The sequence below is a fragment of the Meleagris gallopavo genome, chromosome 3, assembly GCF_905368555.1.
Source record: "Meleagris gallopavo chromosome 3, MGAL_WU_HG_1.1, whole genome shotgun sequence".
Taxonomy (NCBI): domain Eukaryota; kingdom Metazoa; phylum Chordata; class Aves; order Galliformes; family Phasianidae; genus Meleagris; species Meleagris gallopavo.
In genome coordinates, this window is record NC_139406.1 from 51,415,639 (window position 1) to 51,429,993 (window position 14,355).

The window sequence follows — 14,355 nt, forward strand, 5'->3', positions numbered from 1 at the left end:
TATTTTACCTCAAACACACCATTACTCCTTTCACAGATCTAATGCTACAAAGAAAATGCTTCCTTTCATCCCTAGGCTGCCTAAGCTGTAACTGTTTTAGAGGCAAAATTCAATGGAATGTAATATTCACTTGAGGCTGTGGCAGATGATGGTCTAGATTAATAGCAAGCTTTGTTACTAAAGTCCACCTAAACCTTTAAAAGTCTCTGAGCATTCAGGACACATATACGTTTTCTTTAACAATCTTTCAGCTGTTTTATTTGTGACATTCTTGCACTGCTACATATAGTTGAAGAATTCCTTTAATCTTACATTAATTTTCAACCATCATGTGTTGTCATAACCCTTTATATTTCATTTCTCTTCCACAAAGACTGTTGGCTTAGAGATGATAGAACTATCATTTCAAAAGGGAAGAAAATATAAAAGTCTCTTATTAGTGGGACAATTTTTTGTGATAGCAAGCCCCAAAGGTGAGCGTGTACTGAAGACAAAAACTGATTTATTTACACCCCAGGTGCTTCCCATAACCAAACAGTTTTGGCAAACTCCTCAGCTAACCTAGATTTTGAAATGGTGGATGATACTGAAGCTTACAGCAGAAGTACAGTGGGTTAGTGCCTTACGAATGACCTTCCTCAGTACAGCTGTGTTGGAAGGCTGCACTTGTGTTTGCAGGTAGTGTAATGTCTCTATATGAAACCCAGACAAAAGGCATGGTGTTATGCTGTGCCTAGGGGAGAAACAGGTCTGTGGCAAAAAGAAGGGCATGCAAGTATTTCATAAGACTTTAGAAGTTATTAGCATAATTTCTAATAGTAAGACTAATTTATTTACATTAAACAACACATTCCACAAAACGGACTCATTATACCCACCTTGGAATATCCAATCACACTTTGATCAGGGTCTTTCTTCTTCAAGGTTTATTTCTGTTCCAAATTCCATGAATCTGAACATTATGCATCCTAAAAAAAAAGAAAATTAGTGAACTAATCAATCAAAAATCAGTTATTTTCTTTTAATTGCTTGGTTTCATGAGTAATGAATCAGCAGACAGGCAGCAAACTTTAAGGTAGGATTTACAGGCACTAAAAAAAAGAAATTAAAAAATAAAAGGTTACCTCCAGATTATGTTTAGGACAATAACATATGAACGGTGTCAGAAGCCATCACTCCATCTGTCTGAACTGTCTTTTTTAAAAGTTAACAGAATATAGAAAATATATCAAAATATAATTTCTAACCTAATTTTTGTTTCATCAACCCAACATCAGAGAGATGGCAAATAAATGCCAGATTTTCTGTATATTGTTCGTAACTAACTTTTGTTTTACAACATTCTTTGATAAAGTCAGATGATAAATCTCAACTCTATTCAGAATTTTCTGCCCAGTTTTTTGGTTTCTTGTGTAGTATGCTGTTTTTTATTTCTTATGAATCCTAAATCTAGGAAATCTATCTTTCTAATCTTTTAGGATACACTGTAAAATGAGTTTAACATTCCCATAGGCTGTGTTGTATCTAAAAAGAATGCACAGTATATTTGGTCTTCCTTTGTTCAACACTAAAGTATTACACAGGATGTGTTGATTTATCTTCCTCAAGCATACATTATTGGACATAATTGCCATATCTCTTATTTTTTTTCCCCTGAGCAGCTCATTTTAATCTCATACCATATGGAAGTGATTGCATGCCATCAACAGCAAAGGAAAACCTGAGGTAAGAGTTTGCATTGAGATGAAATACATCTGCTGTAGCCTAAATATAGTCATTTCAGTGCACAATGACATAATCCTGGATAGCATAAATCAGTGTTTTATTCTGAGGAAGAATATGTTTGCAATCCCCTCTGTGTAAATGTATAGATCAGATGAAGATAATGACAACATATGATGGTAACTTGCTGAGCATTTGCCTTATTTTTGCACACTGAGTTTTGAATGAGCAAATCTTTATCAAGCTAATAACTCCATTTTATATTTCAGGATTATTTTCTATTATATTTTGAATTATTCTCCTATTTTCCCAAAATATAAAGAATACCCTCTTGAGGTCCAAGGCTTAATATCTGAGTACATGACAATCACTGTAAAGCCCTCTGAGCTATATTCTGAGGTTATCTCTACATTACTGGCCTACGTTCTCAAGATATTATATACACTCTGGGGGAAAAAAAAAAAAAAAAAAGGCCTGACTGGAGCAATCAGACATGAAGGAGATAGCAATAATATCTTATCAACTTTAAGTGGCCTGTGTACATGGAACTACATGAAAAATAGCAGACAGGATTCTCACAGGAGTTCAGATATACTTCTAACTCATAATAGATTTGAAGTCAAATTAAGTTAAATAGTTTTGCTAAACTTAGTTCTTAAAAATTTCCTATGCCACTCCTTTGAAACATTGCAAACATTTTTGTGCTAAGATCAGTTTACTCATTTCTCTGCTGACCAAGAAAGTCTGGCCGAGGACAGTCTAGACCAGACTCAAGAAGCAGAAACCTCAGATGTGGTTTCAGAATAGCAGGCAGACAAAAATCTAAAACAGAAGCTTTGCAGCTGAGTACTCTAGTGCATTCCTATACAGTGCAACCAAAGAAGGCTAGGAAGCAAAACAGGACCATGTCTCAACATCTTCCTTATTTACACTTATTTCCCATTTACCTTCCTGACCCTGCTCCGGCATGCTCCAACTAGTGTTCCTCAAGACTGACATAGTTCAGAAAGAATTACTTTTCAAAATGTGTGCTGGGAGATGGTGTTTCTTGGTCTTGTGACAAAGAAACAGTCCAGGGTGATATAGGAGCTTTGTGCACCAAACCCCAGTAGGTCACGTGCATCCCATTCAGTTACTTTCAGCAGTTTCTTGATAGTCTTGGAAGGGTCATAACTGCTGATTCTATGGAATCAAGTAGGCTCTACACAAGATTTTTTTTTAATAGTATGATTTTAATTCGCTGGGAAGTAGTTGAAGTCTGTAGTTCTATAAAATATTGACCTTGTTTACTTCTGGAGAGCTGTGTCGGGAATACTTGAGCTAGGTACCAAAGAATTAACTGTCAGATAATCCTTTAATTAGATTACAAGGTACAGCTACTATATGTCAAATATCTATTGATCAATGAAAAAGCCTGCCTTGAGGTTTCCTAAGTATGTAAGATCTATTTATTTGTCACATCATTAGTTTAAAATTTCTTCCACAAGACTGCAATGTTCAGGAGAATATTTAGGTATATTGGCATTCCATTTAAGTGGCCAAATCTAACATGTGAAACTCTGAAACCTTCATCTGTTTCTTGAGCGCATCACATACATATCTCAACTCCAGGATACTCAGATATATACCCTCCCCGTACCCTTTTAAAACAGACTTCATGATGGAAAGAGGAAAATCTAAGCCCAGTTCTATATAGCACAGAAGGTCTGGGTACATTTCAAAAACTCATAGCTTTGTACCACATTAGACCTCTGACTAGGAAGTAGTTTTGAGGTAAGTCAATGATAGTTATAGGGCCATAGAATCAAACAATCTGAATGGTTTGGGATGGAAGTATCCTTAAAGATCTTCTAGTTCCAAACCTCCTGCCACGGGCAGGGACACGTCCTACTAGACCAGGTTGCTCAAAGCTACATCTAACCTGACCTTGATCAATTCTAGGTACAAGCATCCACTCTATGGGCAACCAGTTGCTGTGCCTCACTACCCTCACTGTGAATAATTTCTTCATAACACCTCATCTAAATCTCACCTCTTCTGATTTAAAACTGCTAGATCTTTTCCTGTCACTACGCTCTCTGATAAAGACTGCAGCTTTCTTGTAGGCTGCCTTTAACTATTCAAAGTCTGCTATAAGATTTCTGCAGAGCCTTTTCTTCTTCAGGGTGACCCAACACAGCTCCCTCAGCATTCACAGGAGACATGCTTCAGTCTTCTGATCATCCTCATGGTCTTCCTCTGGACCTACTCCAACAAGTCTGTGTTCTTGTTCTGGGGACACCAGAGCTGAAGAGCAATAATCCGGGTGGCATCTCTCAAGAGTGAGGTAGAGGGAGTAAAAAGTCTGAGAGATCTGCAACTGTTCAGCCTGGAGAGGAGGATCTTATCAATGCTCATAAATATCAAATGGGGAGGAGTCAAATGAAAGGGGCCAGGCTCCTTTCAGTGGTGCTCAGCAACAGGACAAGGGGCAAGGGGTAAGAAGTGGAAAGTAGGAAATTCCCTCTGACCATGAAAAAGAACTTTACTGTGAGAGCGACAGAGCATTGGCACAAGTATTCCAAAGCAGTTGTGAAGTTTTCTTCTTGTCACGGAATTAACTAGATCAATCTATGCCTGTGACAGAGGGGCAATAGGCCCCTGCATCCCTCTTCCCCCACCCCCGCCCCTCAAAATGGGAAGGAAGGAAGGAAGGAAGGAAGGAAGGAGGAAGGAAGGAAGGAAGGAAGGAAGGAAGGAAGGAAGGAAGGAAGGAAGGAAGGAAGGAAGGAAGGAAGGAAGGAAGGAAGGAAGGAAGGAAGGAGGAAGGAGGAAGGGAGGGAGGGAGGGAGGAAGAGAGGGAGGGAGGGAAGGAAGAAGGAAGGAAGGAAGGAAGGAAGGAAGGAAGGAAGGAAGGAAGGAAGGAAGGAAGGAAGGAAGGAAGGAAGGAAGGAAGGAAGGAAGGAAGGAAGGAAGGAAGGAAGGAAGGAAGGAAGGAAGGAAGGATGAAGGAACAGGAAGAAACGAAGGAAAAACAGTGGCAACGATCTGTGGAGGAAAACTTATTTTACTAACTATTGTATCAGAATGCAAGATAACACAATATAATACAATCTAGTTGAAATTGAGACTAATAAATCAAATAAGATAGGAGAGAGAGAGTTCCTGAGACTGAGTCAAACCTGAAAAGCTTGGAATGGCTAGGAAAGCACCCTCCAGCCCCCACTGCAAGGCAGAAGAGACCTTCCGGAAGGGCCAGATCCCATGACTTCCGTAATGTATAGGGGTAGTAACTGAAATTGGAGCATTAACACTTTAACTCCCATTGCACTACATGATGTTATGATGCGGAATACTGAAAACTGAAAAAACATAAAACCATGACACTTCTCTAGAGATATTCAAAACACACATGGAGACTTTCCGGTATAACTATTCTAGTGAATCTGCTTTAGCAGAGGGTTAGACTAGATGACGTCCTGAGGTTCCCTCCAACCCTTATGATTTTCTGATTCTATAATATTTCCAGCATTTGTATCCCTGCCTCTGCTACATATGTGCTCTATTTTTGTGTTTTAGCCTGGCTAAGAGGTCTTGACAAGCCAAGCTTGTCGACTGCCTCTCCTTCCCATTTTTTGCATTTGAGACTGAGAGCCCTTGTGTCCCAAGGAAAAGCTTTTTAAATATCTTCCAGCTCTTTCCCTTTTTTACTTCTGAAAGCCTTTCTAAGGCCTAGGGTCTTCACTTTACTTTTTACCTGTCCTATACCCCTAAAGGTTGAGAACTTTATAACAAATCACTGCACTTCAGGCTACCTCTGCTCTTGATCTCTCTGATAAGTTCTGCATTAGTGAGCAGCAGGTCAGTCACTCAGTGTAGTACTTCCCAGATTTTTTCATCTCTGACACTCTGCCTGATTTGGTCTGAGGGTTACTAAAGTCCCTTCCTCAGCATAATCTATTCTGCATAGGACTTTTTCCTCTTTTTCCTCTCCTGAAGTAGCTTCTTTGTGTAGAAACTTCCCTTCTCCTTTAATCGCTAGCAAAATTAAAAGTAAAAATAAAAATTAAAAAATAAAAAAAAAAAAAAACATTTGAGCAATTCATCTGGACTTCTAAACAGACAACGGAGCAATTTGCCTGGACTTCCAGACTGAATTACATTGAATCCTACTTCAGTTGCATTTTGACCACCAACACACATACCCACACACACAGGCATAACATGTCAAATGCTGAATCATTACTATGGAATACAGAAAGTATCTTTGAGAATGATTTCTTTTTCTGTAAATGTATAAGTTCAAAGTACATATTTGCACATCTATCAAAACTGTGTTAACATTTTTCACACAAAAGTTGTTGAGAAAATGTTTGTTTTTTGCCAAGTCATTTAGGATTAACTTGACATCCCTTAATGCCATTCAGTGAAAAGTTTGTGGTGACAAAGCTTTTATTCATGACCTTTATTGTTTAAATGTATGTTTTGAGAGTGTCTGCCTTGTTGTTGCTTTCTCAAGAGTCCAGCAGCTGGAAAAATGTTCTCTGCATCTACCTAAAAATTGTATCCAGTAATGAACTTGTTCAGTAAAAGAGCAGAACACTGTTTTGCAATATGGATGTTGTGTCCTTGTGTCTTTACTCTTTCTGATTTAATACAAAACAGAGCATAGAACAGGATGAAATATGTCCAGCAATATAGCAAAATCATGGTGTGAACCACTCACCTTCTTACTTCTTAACAGCTTGTATGAATGTAATGAACACGACTACAGAGCTTCTAACTGCCTCAAGCCCTTTACTGGCTGATCAGAATACATGGAATCAGTGAGATGTCAGAAAGAAAAAAGTATTTAGTTTTGAAATAAGGATCACTTTTCCAACAGTATCAAACAGATAATCACCATGAATTTCTTACATGGTGTAAAAATACTAAGATATATGGATTGCTCTTCATGAACAGACATTTATGTATATAAGTACAAATACATAGAAATATAAATGATATATAGAAATAAAAGCAATGTATAACTGTTTAGACATTTTAAGTGCTCATGTCTCACAGAAGATCACATCTCACATTTCTCAGAAAAGATTGTACATTGCTCTTGGCTGAATATGTACCTAGCAATCTATTTTTTCTATTTTTTTGATTGGAGAGAGTATCAGATATCTTTCAGAGAGAAAAGCAAACAACACCCAATAATCATTATTCAGTGCTCAGGCAGCCGCCTGTATCTAAGAACTGAAAATGCATTTTAAAACTTCTGGACTATGAGCATAATTCGAAAATTACACAAACAGTCCTAAGATACTTGCCTTATTGGTGTTTAAAGTATACCCACCATGTACAGTGATAATGTTAACAAAAAATAATTGTCATAATAACTATTTTCCATTCTTTCTCTATTATAAACATGTCTGGAAGAAAATTCATTTTTCATTAATTTCTTTCTTTCCGCCTTTTTTCTTTCATCAGCTTCCTGAAACAATAAATGATGTTGCCTCTAAAAAAGGGAGTTACTACAGCAAAAGAGTTGTTCTTTATCCCCTTTATATGAGGCAGATCTGCTGCCATTTAGAAGAGGAAATTTTTAGACAATCATCTAAAAAACTCTATTCATTCTGTCAAACTCCCTATAATTACTGCTAATTGCATTGTTTCAGAAATTGATGGAGCATTATAAGAAAGGGAAGAAGAGAAGGAAAACATTTTCATCAAAGCACTTAGAACAAAAAGATTGTCTTTGCCTACCAGGCACGAGACAGCACAACACTGAGAGCCTGCAGCATAGTCTGTTACTTAGAGGACACACTGTCATTTACCAGATTAGTCAAATTATCACTATTCTGTGTAGTGGACAGATGTGATGTGTTCTATTGTTTGAGTTTGTAGGTTGTAACAAACACATGATTTATTCTGTCCTTAGCAAAATGGGGTAGGGCTAAGACCTCAGGACTGGGTTCATTATGTTGTGAAGCACACATTGCTGTTCAAGAGCAAGGTTAAGATCAAAAGAAAGAAGCAGGACACCAGACAAATTTGGGTGCCAGAACACAAATCCCATCAATGAAGGTAAAACTACACCTGAGGTTAGTTTGTTCTTTCCTGCTTTTTCTTCTACTTTAGCACTGTCAAGCTGCCTTTATCCTTATTTGAGGCAAATTACCTCATGATTCTTCCTATATTTTCTGTAAACAACTTTTTAAAGCAGGTAGCAGACAACCAGCATTGGTTCTCTACAGAGTTGATTTCTGTGCTTTAGACATCAGCTTTAAAGTTGAGACAGGTGTCCACACACAAAACAAAAGCATAGGCAATAGGTGCAATACCTGATCCTATGTGATCCAGAAACTTGAGTTAGCAGAACTGTACTTCCCCAACAAGTATTGTTGTTGAACTGGCTGCAACTGAACATCAGCAGCCTTGTGTACAACATTAACAGGATAGGTTTGCTCCTTCTTATGGCATGTGTTATCACATGTATGTTGATTACCATGAAAAACTTGTAGTGTGTAAATTTTCTATGTTGAAAATATATATGAGTATGCTTTTGCACCTTTGATAAAAGAAAAGGTGTACTGTTCAATGATATTGTACATCTCTAAGGTAAAGAACTCTAGAACAGTGTGCAGTTGTTTATTTCCTCAATTCTTAAGCACTGGCATAATAATAGAATCATAGAATCATTAAGGTTGGAAGAGACCATATCTAGTTCAATCATCAGCCCATCACTACCATGCCAACTAACCCATGTCACTCAAATTCAGTTTAGAAGGAGAATGTGAGGTACAAACATGAACTTAAGTCGTATTTGGAAGGGTATTTTTGTTAGAATACTGAAAATGAATTTCAGCTGAGATCCTATCTCCAAATTACAGTAAATGGATTTGAACAAACAGTGGAGATGCTCTTGGCCTGCATGCAAGGTATTTCACTACTCATGGACTTTTTGACTTATTTTAAGCTTATTTTAAGCAGAGACAACTGAATGTCAAAAGGCAGAAGCTTACATATTTTCAAAATCATTACTTCAACATAAATAAACTCTTATTAAGCATAATTTTGTAAGCTTAAGTTTGTAAGCAAGCTGATTCAGAATAGCATGATTTTATCTTCTTATTTTGTAAAAGGGTAAATCAGCATATATAAATCATGCAAAAACAACAAAATAAAAACAGTCCACTAAGGGTATCATGTCCACATATGACAAATGTTCATGTGGTTGTCCTTCTTTCAGGCCCAAAAAAATGCACAAAACCAGTAAGCATTGGCTTCTGTGGGAGAATGGAGTAACATGAAGTAACTTCTGTGGATTTTAAAGGCACTGCCTGTTTTTTGTTTCCCAGCCACTAGCACTTCCAAAAACAGTTAAATAGCACAGCAACAACTTTATCTTTCTAGATTCTTATTCTTTAGCTATAACAAAATGAAACAAAATATACCCTCCAATCATAGAGATTAAACTTTCTCTGTTTGCATAGTGTTCTCTACCTCAAACTCTGCATATTTCAAATTGTCTATCAACATTCATAAAACTCATTCATAACAAAAGTAATTATGGAAGACAATGGGAAAAGGGTTCTTGTTTTGTTAGTGCTTTTTGGATTTTTTTGTTTTGTTTTGTTTTTGTTTGCTTGTTTCTGAGAGGAAAAGATACAAGAAGAAAAGCTTTTTGTATTTATTTTCTGAGCTGATGGCAGCCATATGACAGTTGAGTACAACCCTGAACTAATAATCACTCTTAAAAAAGTCAGACATGTTGGCTCTGTACCATATGCATGTGGCTTTATGTCTTCTGCTGGACACAGGGCACAAGCCTTCCTGCGAATGACTAAGCAGACACATGTTAAATAGCATTACCTGGTAACATCTGCCATAGTAATTAGGTCCTGCCTGAAGACTAGCAATGTCTCCAACAACAGCTGCTCTGGTTCTGTTCACACAGGATGGCATTAATGCAAAAGAAAAGGTTACCTGCTCTCTTTTACAGGTTGTCAGGGGATAGCAGGTTTCTCTAAAAGGAGCCAGGGTCTATAAAAGCTTTCTTTCATAAATCTGTACTGGCCCCCTGTAATTAGTTGCCTAGCAGCCTCCACAACAGATAAATGAGCATCTGGCTCCTAAAAGGTTACTTGTTGGTTAGAGCTGATCCTGGAAAGCAGAGCATTAATGAAACAGAGCTGGATAGCCTTAAGAAATGTTTCAGCAGTGAAGCATGATTGTAGGAAGAAAAGCAAAAGGATGTAAGTGCTTGCAGATAAAATGTACATGTATTTCTCAGGAAGCCAGATAGAAGTTTGTTCCTTTGGACTGCTGAACACTTAGTGAGATGCTTGGGAAGGAAATATAGGAGTTTGTGTCTGTTTCTGCTTAGGAGTGGAGGATCACCAGAGAGAGGAAGGTGAAGGCTTCTGCCAAACAGAGAGAAACTGAACCAGCCGCTCTGAAGGGATGCAGAAACATTTTGTTCAGATTTTCTCCAAGAAATCTGCAGATATACATTCTCCATTGACTACCTGACAGGGCTCACAGCTACTCTATTTCTCTCAAGCCATAACCCTTTACCAGATCTATAAAGTAAGCTGGCATAGGAAATTTTTTAGCAAAGACCTACTTCTATTTCTAAAAATGTGTCTCCATCTTTTCCTACTATTTTTCAGCCTCTTGTCAGCTACCAAATTCTATGTAATTTGGTATGAGCACCCTGAATCAGGGTGGCAAACCTCTTCCAAAGGCTGGGATGACTGCACTGCATCTATTTTTAGCTTCGGCTACCTAAAACAATCTAGTTGCTCAGAAGTTTTTACTTGCTTATGGTTAGCTCAAAGGACCTTCTTACCCCTTAATGAAGAGCAGGTTTTAACTTCCTGGTACCTGGGTTTTATAGAGTTATTTTTTCTTTCTTAATATCAAGCTCTTACTTTTGCCTGGAAGCTATGATTATTGAATGTTTTTGTTGGTTGAGCCAACAAACAGATACATGTGTATATAAAGTGCTAAGCATATGTTCAAGTGATACCTACTATGCTGTATAGGAAAATTTTGGCCTGGTACAAACGTTATATTTTTTTTTCTCCTGCTGCCTTCTATCTGACCTGCTGCATCACTGGGCAACTCAGCACAGCTAGTAAGGAGTCCCGGACATAGACAGGCTGAAAGAGGAAATCAGTAAGAGAATGACAAAAAAAAAAAAAAAAAAAAAAAACAAGAAGGAAAGAATATATGTAGATATATATATATATATGAAGGATACAAAAGGTAAAATCAGGGAGTTAAGCCCTTCAGAGGAAAAGTGAACTACTCTATCCATCTCTTGTTTCTAATCTAAGCAGTTAGCAAATGAGAGCAACTTCCACTGCATAACATCGTATTTTAGAAAATTATAGGAATGTTAATAAGTAGGGTAGAAAACACTTGATAATCATTCTTTTTCACCACTCTTTGAAAACAAGTGATGTGTACTTACATTTCTGCAAGTTATAAGGTTCTATACTCTGGCTTTAGTTCACATTTTGCATTATGCTTTATCACATTTTGATAATTTCTTTTCTCTGAGAATACATCATTTGGCATGAGAATCATGCCCAATGAGGAGCAGACAAGAATGAAAGCCCTACAGATTTTGAGATCACTGTGAAGGATAAAGGCGGGTATTCAGCGGTGTCTGTTACGCTAGTTCTTGCATCTGTTCGTCTGCACTCTGTTTATCATAGGTGTACATATATTTAATTACTTTTGAATTCCTCAAGGCTTATTTTTTGAAATACCTCTTCAGGTCTTCTGCTCAAGTTATTTCTTTTAAATTAAGCCTCAGCCATGTTAGTGTTTTAGCATGTTGACCTTTTGCTGCCTAAAATAACAGTGGTCAGCATTGCCACTCACAAGAAACCACTGCTGTGGGAATGAGAAAGCTTCAATTTTCCCCTCCATCTGAGGGAAGCAGGGTTTAGGGATTGTTTTGTTTGTTTGTTTTCATGGGGGGGTCATTTTTTTAATATATTTGTTTGTTTGATTGTTTTTATCATAATAGCAGAGGAAGTAACAGCTCTATATTTACTAGCTGGGAGGTGCTAGCTACTGTCTTGCCATGCCCTTTTCTTCATTGCCTTTGGTTGCCTGATTACAATACAATTGAGTGAAAAATATCAGCATGTGGCAGTGAACAAGGGAGGGGAAACACAAGTGAGAGAATGCATCAAGACAAAAAAAAGAAAAAGTCAACTTTGTGCTGCTCGGTCAATTCCTCTCATCTCTCCATGTGGTTAATTAACAGCAAAATATGCCTTATGCACACTACTGTGTACAGTGAGTCCAACAGTAAGTGATTCTGCTTGCTCCTGTTAAATTACAGGAATAGCTTGTGTTTCTCAACCTTCAGTTCTAAGTGGAGATAGTGAAAGCCAAAAGCAAAGAAACTGTACTTCAAACAGAGCTACAGATATATTCCGGGTCTTCAAAAAATGTGACTTGGGCTACATGTGAGTCAACAACATGGTGTTGTAGAATATGATTTTGTATGCAGCTGGGAAAGAGATGACTTAAACTTTCCTTCTGAAATTCTTTAGAAAAACAAATGCTGGATGCCACATAAGTTCTTTGCTTGACCTGGTCTAAAAAAGTAACAATTCTTGAATTCACAGTTTCTGCAGCTTTTGTGGTTATCTGGTCCAATTAATTTCCATTGTAAATAAATTCATGGGCTTAATACAAGAAAAATAACACCTATTCTGTTTTTAATTTAAGTAAAGGGAGCAAGAAGGTGATGAGGGTTTTCAGCCTTTAAGCAATTGTTTCTTCTCTTGACATGCTGGCAAAAGCAGCAGATGCATTGTTAGTAGATGGACTACTGTGCTTTGTCTAGCAGCTCACAGTCTTGGCAGAGTCTGTAAATGTGACAGCAAGAGATTCTAGTTACAGTGTAGTGCTAAATGTCTGAGGAACGAAAGAGCACATATTAAAGTTCCCCACTGATACTTTGGATCTTGTATAGCACGTACTCTTTAATAGAACAAGCACTGAGTAGGAGACTTCTTTGGAACACGGTGCACAGAATCTAGTCTTTTTTCTCACTCATTCCATCGAATGGCAGATCTTGGAATATTATTTGAAAGAAGCTGATCTACTCTCATTGTGATATATATATATATTGGGAACAAAAGACTTCACAGTAAAATTTAGTCTGTAATAGACATTAACCACATTTCTGTTCTGTTTCTCTGTGATGCATGTGTGTGGGTATATACGTATACTATTTTTTGTGCATTTTTTTGCTGTACTTCTGGTTACAATATGATTTTTAATACTGAGTGTTCAAATAAATCTTCCTTCAACAAAAGCTGCTACTAACCTTACTTCCAGCCTCTAATTCAGAAGCAACTTGCTTTGTGAGACTAAATACTAAGCTGTGGAAAGCAATGTATTTATGATCAGTTATGACTGATGCCTGCAGACTTAGGCTTTTGTTTTGTAATATTTTGTGTCTTTCATGATTTTGTGATGTTTTTATGAAGTATTTTGTTTCTTAACAAAAAACAGACGTGTTGAATTCCAATCTTTCAATTACTGAGAATCTGGGTTTCTGTAATAGATTTTTTTTTTTTTTTTTTTTTTTTTTTTTTTTGGTTAGCACACGATGAGAGATTGGAAAGAGCTTCTACTGCTACTTATCTAATTTCTGTGTGCAGCTTTGCTCAAGGCTTGCTTATCAACTAATGCAAAAGTAGACTACCCCATAGTTTTCTTAGGAAAGCTAGATACTGTTAAAAAGCTATGACTTGTTCACTACAAAATTTCTAACCCAGTACAGTAAAAGAGCAGAAATGAGTATGGAGAACTTGAGGACCTTGATGTCACTGTTGGGCAATGGAAAAGTCTATTCTGTGCCACAAACTCCCCGTGTCAAAATAAAGGACAGCAGCAAAACAAAAACGTTCCATCTTTTGAATTTCAGACTGTCACTGTATAAAGAAAGAAAAAAAAACAACAATCTGATGAATTAAAATCATGGTGATACACTTGTGGAGCGGCTATTTTTTGAGCTACAAATTAAATAATGACATATGATAGAGTTCAGTATTTTTGCTACTGTACTTTTAGGGTATAATCTGTCCGAAGCTGCGTGGGGGTTCCATAAACAAAGTAGGTTTTGGTTTGGTCTAGCTGATCTAACTTTCAATGTTATTGCCAGGTAGGTTGCAGATTAAATGTTATTTTCACTCTGCATGTGATGACTGGACTAGCATAGTCAAACATTACTTTCTACTGTCACAGCAATTGTAAGTAGGTCTATGTCCAGGGCTGATAATCTCATTTCAAACCATAGAAGTTTTTGTCCATGTTAATCATGCCATTATGCTTCTTATTTGTTTGTAGTAATTTGGATGTTGTCAAGGATGAGCTTTTAGTTGCATTCCTTACTTTGCCACATGGGTTCACTTCAATAGACCAGGACTATAGAAAAAATTCTGAATGTTGTTTCATTTTGTGTGGTTTTGTCTCCTAACTGCTAGGTGCTGGTAGCTGCATGATGTTGTGGCTTCAAGATTATTTGTGTAAGAATTACCTGCACAGGAAGAGAGATAAGTAAGACATAGTCATCCTATTGTTGTTATGAGGTGGTTGTCAATCCTATCCTATTGGTCTGAACAATTC